We start from the raw sequence: 8,865 nt of genomic DNA, 5'->3' as shown, positions 1-8,865 counted from the left end.
CCCGATCCAACACCACTAGGAACATGGTTATGTTCCTGGTAAGAAACTGAAAGCAAAATATTTCTGTCTCCAGAAGTTACTATGGTCAAAGTAAGAAGTGTTGCTACTGTACTTTTACACTCTCTAATAATGAAAAGCTTGAAGAGATACTCCCAGGTTGCTTCATGACCTATTCAAAACCTAAATTAAATATTCTTCACTAGCTTATCCTCACCGCTCAGAACTGTGAAAAAGAAACTTTTGCAAACCTAATTAACAAGTGGATTAGCATCCTCTTAGATCATATCCACAGAGACTTTGTTTTTACATTTCTATTGTGGCTTACTGCTCAACTGCTACTAACTCAAGCATTAGCATTTAATTTGTGATGCAATACCAAAACTGTTTCTATGCCTATTCCACATGACTGCTTATAAAGAATGTTTACTTCTGCGTGTTCAGAGATGCATCCTTTCTTCTGCAAGTGTAAAGAAACTCCCAAATAAAACAAATTCCACTCCTCTTCCGCCACTTTATCAGACAGGAAACCAGTGATGACAAGAGTATTGCCAGCTCTGACCACATCCTTCTCAATCTCATTACATTCGTGGCATCCCAACTCCAAGCATTTTGCCATGTGAAGATTCCAAAAATGTTGTAGCCCTCGCAGTTGTGGGAAAAATTTGACAACTGCATGCTCAAGGCTCAAAAATCAAAAAGGAAATACATTTATTTTGTGCTTTTACTGCTTTAAAAGCCCTAACTTGAGTCAATCTTACAACTGAGGGCCTGCACCACGACATTTCAACTCTTAGGTTAGCAACCCTGAGAATATCAAAAGGCTCAACTTTTACATTAAGAAACGCACTCATTATCTGCTTTGTCATTCTACCATGCGATACATTCTGTACTCTGTGCACTCATGCAAATACAAAGCAAGGCCTTGATCTTGTCCCTGGCTCTCACATGAAGACCCAAGGAACTCCATAAAAGTTACCCCATTAGAAGTAAATGAGTCTTGGCAAGAATACGACTGCAGAGACAAGTCCTAAGACCATCAGTGGCACTCTGAATGCTATGGAGGTGGTGAATCTTAGTGCAAAAACAGTAGATAGCGGTCAAATCATCATCAGCCTGCAGTAAAAGCACTCTTCTCTCCTGTTCCAAAGTCAGAGGACTAAACCCCTCCCTCTCCCATTCAATGGGGATTCAAAAGCTTCTGGCATTAAAACAAACATGCATGGGAAAACCCAAAGTCCTGTAAGTTTCTTCCACTGTCAGAACAATAAGGCCCTGGTTCTACAACTAGACAACTTTGACAGATACATGGATGTACAGTATTAAACCTGAAGGAGCTGGGAATTCCCAGCTCTTGGTTCCCACTACTCCTTTGGCTGTCCTCAGACAACTGCTTTGCTCCTTTTTTTCAAAAATTAAGGATCATTTCTAAGCTTGCTGCAGTAATTCCATACAACACTTGCCCCCTGCTCTCCACAGTTTGGGTGCAGGAACCACTTCACCTAGTATTGCCACTGAAGCCTCCATATCATCCAGGCAAAGGAAAAAAAGAAAAAAAAAAAGCTTCTGCCAAGTGCCGGGTCCTGCACTTTGGCCACAACAACCCCATGCAGCGCTACAGGCTTGGGGAAGAGTGGCTGGAAAGCTGCCTGTCAGAAAAGGACCTGGGGGTGGTGGTCGACAGCCGGCTGAACATGAGCCGGCAGTGTGCCCAGGTGGCCAAGAAGGCCAATGGCATCCTGGCCTGTATCAGAAATAGTGTGGCCAGCAGGAGTAGGGAAGTGATCGTGCCCCTGTACTTGGCCCTGGTGAGGCTGCACCTCGAATACTGTGTTCAGTTTTGGGCCCCTCACTACAAGAAGGACGTTGAGGTGCTGGAGCGTGTCCAGAGAAGGGCAACGAGGCTGGGGTCTGGAGAACAAGTCTTATGAGGAGCAACTGAGGGAACTGGGACTGTTTAGCCTGGAGAAAAGGAGGCTCAGGGGAGACCTCATCGCTCTCTACAACTACCTGAAAGGAGGTTGTAGCGAGGTGGGTGTTGGTCTCTTCTCCCAAGTAACAAGCGATAGGACGAGAGGAAATGGCCTCAAGTTGCGCCAGGAGAGGTTTAGATTGGACATGAGGAAAAATTTCTTTACTGAAAGAGTGGTTAAACATTGGAACAGGCTGCCCAGGGAAGTGGGTGAGTCCCCATCCCTGGAAGTATTTAAAAGACGTGTAGATGAGGCGCTTAGGGACATGGTTTAGTGGGCATGGTGGGGTTGGGGTGATGGTTGGACTCGATGATTTAGAGGTCTTTTCCAACCTTAATGATTCTATGATTCTAGTACAGTCCACCTATTATGAACAATTCAAAGGCCAATACTCCACACCAGTCTAATAAACCTCAGACAAAAGCTGAGGCTGATTATGCCAAGTGCGCTTCTATCTGATTAACCTTCTTAACGATCTTTACCCTCCCTAAGCCATTCTGAACAGCCTTTCTCCCTTTTGGGATTGTCCATCATCCAAGCACTTGAAAACTCTTTCAAAAGTTTTGTTACCAAGCCAAGTTGATATTTTGTCATATTTTTAATGAAAAAGCACGTGCATTCTCTCTGTGCACACTATTTTTTTTTTTTTTTTTTTAAAACAGCATACCTTCTGGACACCCTAAGCATTTTCCTAGCCTGCAATTTCTCTATTCCCCTAATCTCAAATTATACAAAAAAGGATATACTTAAGAGTGCCAAGTAACCAAACACAAACTTTAGGAAGCCCCTGGTGTACAAACCCCCTCTTTCTATTACAGCTCATCTGTGAGTTAAGATTTTGGTTCTCAGCAAGAGCTAGGGGCAGCAAGCAACACTACTTATCACCATGGCATTCAAATACAGTCCACTTTCTGAAGCAACATCCCATCAGATACTAGTTTACGCAAATCAAACCACCCTGCTTTGAATTATACTGAGATTTTTACCATGTCTTCATTTGAAAATAATAAATCATCTGGTAATGTAAGAACATAAAACATGGTTCACTTGCACCCTCACTCCACCTGGCAGAATGATACTGAGAAAAGCAACAGCAAGACAATCCAGGTAGAGCTACCCTCTAATACCCAATGCATGGTGATACCTCTGACAAAACCAGTAGTGAAATAAAAAGCCAGATGAACATTTCTCTCAAGAGCTCCTGATCCACATTCTCACTGAAGTCATATCATTCCAAAAATGAAGGACCCTAAAAAACATCTAAGGAACATGTAGGAACATCTTCCCTTTCTAGCCATGTGTCTATCTCATCACTACCGAATTGTCAGCTCTGAAGGTTTTGCTTTTCTCCATTTGCTTATTTCACACAGCTGCTTTAAGTTATGCATTGACTTTTGTAACTCCCCGCCTACTCTGAAACCCTGCAGTGCAAAGCCTCAAACGCACATCCAAAACCAAAACTGGCATGGCCATTAGAAAGAAAATGCATGATTCAAGAGAGGGAATAACTTCTTTCACCAACTAGGAAGTTTGTAGAAAAAGTTGCTGGAAAAAAGTAGGCAAAAGCCAACTATAAAGGGTCTGACTTCTCTAAGATAGGTGTCTTGGAATTGGAATAAGAGGCTTAAGTTAGGCATGTAACTGATGAATACCTGCTGACCTGAAAAAGTACGAGTTTAACTCTCACATACTTTCAGTGTAATATGCAATTTCTCTAGAGCAAGAGAAAAAGGGATGAAATAAGCCATCTGGAAAATCCACTTCTCCAAGAACTTTGAAAACACATGATTGTCTGTACACTAAGTTAGCCAACCTGCTCAAAGCTTTTTCCTTGTAGTATTGTAATAAAATGCATGACATGGAAATAACAATATTTGTGAAGGTATAAGAACTAAACATTTTTTAAAGCATATCTGATTGTTATAATCCAGATGCATCCGTCTTATCTTTCTCCTACATTTCTTAACATTTACCCAAAAATGTGAAGCTATGTGCCTTCATACCATTCAATATCCCTTACTGTTCATTTCTTCCACGCAATTCACTCTTTCCTAGCATAACACTGTTCTATTGCTTTCAAAATTTTAGAAGGTACTGTAGCACATGTAAAAAAGTAAGTTCTGCAAATCTGTTCCTATTCTGCGACATGACAGAAGCATTAGAAGTCATATGCTTAGGACAAGCAGAAATGCATCACAGGACATTGATGGAACACCAAAACCAGCAAAGCAATCAAAACTGTTTTCCCTTAAAAGGGAAAGATCCCAAAAGATGACATGTAGCTCTCACTGGAATAATCCAATTCCAAAGAAACGTCAAACAATTTTTTTCCCAAATCTCAATACAGACAGTTCTACTTCCACACTCACAGCTTTGCTCAACAGGTGGTGAGAGAAAAAAGGAAAAAAAACAAAAAAGAAACACACCATAAAAAAGCCAAAAAGATTCCCTGCTGTTATTCAAAATCCCAAAAACATCAGCACAATTGTCAAAAATTACATCAATTGCACATTTCCACACAGAACAGAAATCAGAAAATTTTGCCCCAGAGCTGTTCATGGGAAAAAACAAAAGATGTATGTCATCTTCACTCACAAAAGACTTAAGGGAAAGCAAAAAAAAATACCTCCTGTACATTTAGAGCAAAGCAAACAGAAAAGGCACAAGACCTATTCTTCCTTCTTTGCAGCTACTGGACAAAGCTGCACTTCGCACCTGTTTTGAAAGCCTTTGTACTGGCCAAGAGCTCCTAGCAGGTGTAAGACAGTTCCCCCAACAGTGACACCAGCACCTGAGACCAAAGCCACAGCCTCTTCACCAGGCTGCTGCTACCTAGTCCTCACTGCAGTCATCAAGTCCCTTTTTGTAGCAGCTTCTAGAGAGAGAGAGGAAGAAAAAGGTGCCCAATGTGTGAAACCCTATTTCAGTTGAGTAACTAGCAATCTTTGGTACCTTCTGACTAACCCTCATGAAAAAGGAGGCATGGGGAATAACCAAAAACTCCCCAATACCCTTCAGCTACCTTAAAGACCAAGTAGAAAAGCCAAGTTCCTGCAACCCTTACAGTTACATATTTAAACCTTTTATAGGCATGTATACTAAAATCGAATTAGCTAAGCATTGTTCCCCCTTCACCATTCATACAAAAATTCCTTTTAATTACAGATGAGTATCAAATTAACATAGGGGGTTTAAACAAGCCACTTTGAGTCAGAAAATGTTACACAATACTAACTCAACAGTTTTATACAGCATTTCCTATTCCTCCTTCACCTGTTAAGCTCTGAGACAGTATTAGCATAAAGATCGAAGAAGATATGCAACAACTGTGCTACAGATCATCTAACTTTGCTTAAATAATCATCCCCATCATCCAATGGGTGACCCAAACACAAAGAGTCTGTAGGTACTGTGTTATCTTTCACTGTCAAAAAAAGGAAGGTGCTGTACGCACTTACCTGTAATATCACAGAAGAACAGGGGATGCGACCAACAAGCAAAAGGTTGCAATACTGCATCACAAAACATGGGTTGCTTGCCAAACAGATGCTCTCAAGGCTGGATCACCAATAATGCATATTCAGTCTTGCAAAGTTTGCAGTGCTATCACCTGAGCCAAGATGCTGCTCTCACATCCGCACCAATGACTTCAGTCAAAATGTTACAAGCTGCTAGCAGAATTCTGTACATAACATCAGAAGCTTTGGCACTGAGAGTGCAAACACGAATATAGGATAGGGCAACACTTTCTATACTGTCTGTGGGACACCTGATTAAAACAAACATGCATAGGGGCCTTATAATTATGTCCTGTCTTCTCCTACCCAGCCAGGACAAGGTGCAAACAGCCCAGCAGCAGGATATAAAGTCTTCAACAGAAGATAACAGGAGCCATACAAGAGTGAAACTGTTTATTACAAAGTGAAAACTGAAAACCAAATTACAAAGTTAAAGAAGCGAGCTGTTCCAGGAGACATGCCAATCTTACATCACCGCGCCTCAGTCTCTTCAACACTGAAGGGTGCGTGAAGGCTTACAGTTATAACTCAAGTTGTAGGTCCCTCAGGACACGTAAGTAACAAAAAAAGTATTTTTAAAAACAATCAACATTGCCAATAATTCAAAGAAACTAATAGCATAAGTATTTGTCACAACTTGGGCATTTTAAATGCTGTACTATTGCAATTAGCAACACCACCAACAACAAAAAGAATCAAGGAGAAAACCAGTGAAGTTAAAAGCTTCAGTATTAAAGCCATGAAGAAACCATTTGTTTTCCCCCTACACACATATCCAAAAATTGTACTATGGACCAACAAAAGATTCTATTTCCCATTTCAAAATGCAAGTTTCATTCCAGTAACATATCATAAGAATGGACTTCCACAGTTCCAATTATCAGAAAGGCAAGCACTAGGGGGTAAATTGTGACTAAGATGTATGGTTTCTCACAGCATACTGTATCCGCCCTCTCCAAAATCTGTTTATTTTGGACAAATGATACAAAACTTCCTTATAGCAGGAAGTCCTGCAAGTCAAAGGCCACTGCTGAAACAGTATTTCCGCTATTTTGCAATAGGAACTTAAAATCACTTACAAACATGAACGAAACTGCTAATCAACATCAGCAGACTTGTCCTTCAGCAATTTAACCATCAGAGAGGGAACTTTTCTTTACATTCTTCAGCTTAGCACATCTTCAGAAACCCAAGTAAATCCCCACAACCCAATGCTACAAAACAGTTAACATCAACATTTGGGAAGTGAAACACCATGTTCCAACACCAAAGTTTCCAAACAATCTTGTGACAGTCCTGAGCATTTCAAAGGGTAAGCAGAACATCTGCCCACACTCACCACATACTCTGCACATGAAGCATCCCAGAAGTTTTCCGGATGCTAAAAAATCCAACTGAACACTTGCAGAAAACTATGAAATAGTTAAAGTGAGACTGGCAGACATGAAACGCATTGCTGAATTCCTCTAACAGCAACACACATCAGTACATCCTGAAGACCTGCTCGCCTTGTATACTTCTTCTGGCAGTTTAGCTCCAGTAAACCAGAGCTAAATACCAAGGCTTTCATACCTACCCAGATGGCTGTTAGCGTACCTTCTCAGCCAATTCATGTAGCAAGATGCAACAAGATAATGCAGCCTTCTGAACTAAATTTGTTATTTCCAGCTTGAAAATATTAAGAATTATAAGAATTTTGTTACTTGGCATCTTTCTGTTACTGTTTTGAAAGAAAGAAATGAGAGTTCCTTTCCCATAGTACTGATAACACAAAATACTATCAAGTAGCTGATCTTGATGCACCGAACTGCAAATAAACAATCAACTGGTCACACTAACCCTTACTTAAACCTTGATATAGAAATGTTGTAATACATTTTTAAATGGGTGCTGAAGATACTAAAACTCACAGCAGCATTGTGCTTAACTTGCTTCAGTTTGAATCAAATAGATAATCAGCTTGCTAAGAGCTGCAATATAATTGTAACCATATAACCCAAAACATACTACATTTTTATTCCAAGTCTAGCAGCCTAAAACTGCCCAGCAAATTGGAAAAGCAAACAAACATGTCCAGTTCCTAGCAAACACATACCAAACTGAAGAATACCATTCACTGATCTCTAGTCTACCACCACTGGTATTTGAGGCATTCTTCTACCCAAAACACATTGCTATCAACACTGTTGAGTATTCCAGAGCTGGCTCCAATTGAGCTCAACAGACCCACATCACATAGCGTGGAGATACCCACTCGTAGTCCAAATATGCAGCCAAAGTTAGATTACCAGCACTTCTTGACCAGGATCATGGAGCAAAGGCACAATGCCATATTAACATGCATGCACATTTCCAGCACCCAATGCATTCTGCTTCATAAACATGCCTGCCTATAACCTAAAAGCATAGAGAAGGATTTGGTTGGCTTACTGCAATTGACCAGTTTAAACAGCAGTAAGTTTTGTATTTGCAAATGCTGCGAGTCTACCAACATTGCATAGGACGAGCAAAATACTGCAGAAACGCCAGTTCACGCAAACTGTACAGTTTGTTCGCATAGCCTACTTCAAGATACTGTTAGCTTGTCACCAAAATGTGCCAAGGATGCAATCAAGCTGGCTCTCTGCAGAACCAGCCTAGATCCATGGGAGTCTTAGAGCTCAGGAACATCATACAGCTGTAGGGCCATAACTGGGCACAGGGGCATGCACGGGCACAAGGTAGCAACGCAGCTCTGGCACAGTTTATGACTTGGCTGATCATTTCTGTTTGCTACAACATGCAAAATCTACTTTTTTAAACAGGAAACCTACCATTTGTTTTCCATAGTAAAATTTCATGGTCCAATACATGGACGTGCACAGACTTTGTCACAAACCTACACTGCCAAAGTAACCAAAATTCAATCATTAAAATAAGGCCAGGACTTGCAGGTCTACACTGAAATCTTGGGAGTTACTCCAGTTAGCCAAGAAATTTCAGTTAGATTATTCATGAAACTACAGGTCAAAAGACATACATTTAGTCCTCTGCACTATTTCTTCCATAAGTCTCTCTCTATGCAGGCATACATAAGCACAGCTAGAAGTTACGGTCCTAATCTTTCAAGGTGAACATCACACAGGGTCTCAGCACCCAGCACTACTGACTGGACTCTATGCAAACCTCTTCATCTGTGTGGATCACCTCCCAGAACTGCAGGGCAAAAACCACATTGAAGACAAGCAGCAGGTACCTCAGCACCTCCGCAAATGCCCCCACACTATGTTCTGGACCCCCCAGGAGCCACAACCTCCCCATCCCCGGGGACGCACCAGGGAGAAACCCACCGGGTACTTTAACGTGAATGTCCCTGCCGCACCACGGGGTCGATAGCT

The 8,865-nt window shown here is 41.2% G+C and overlaps 1 protein-coding gene across 1 annotated transcript in view; it reads right to left on the bottom strand.

Moving 5' to 3' along the window:
• WDFY3 (WD repeat and FYVE domain containing 3) overlaps nt 1-4,746 on the bottom strand; it is a 185,528-nt gene extending 180,782 nt beyond the window's left edge. Inside the window, exon 1 of the mRNA XM_009280240.2 lies at nt 4,686-4,746. The gene's annotated coding sequence lies outside the window, so the exon portion shown is untranslated. The remainder of the gene's footprint in view (nt 1-4,685) is intronic.
• Between the last annotated feature and the right edge of the window lie 4,119 nt (nt 4,747-8,865).

The sequence above is a fragment of the Aptenodytes forsteri genome, unplaced genomic scaffold (genome assembly GCF_000699145.1).
Source record: "Aptenodytes forsteri isolate BGI_AS27 unplaced genomic scaffold, ASM69914v1 Scaffold227, whole genome shotgun sequence".
NCBI lineage: Eukaryota > Metazoa > Chordata > Aves > Sphenisciformes > Spheniscidae > Aptenodytes > Aptenodytes forsteri.
The sequence above is the reverse complement of the archived record's forward strand: the minus strand, read 5'-3'. Positions and strand labels throughout refer to the sequence as shown.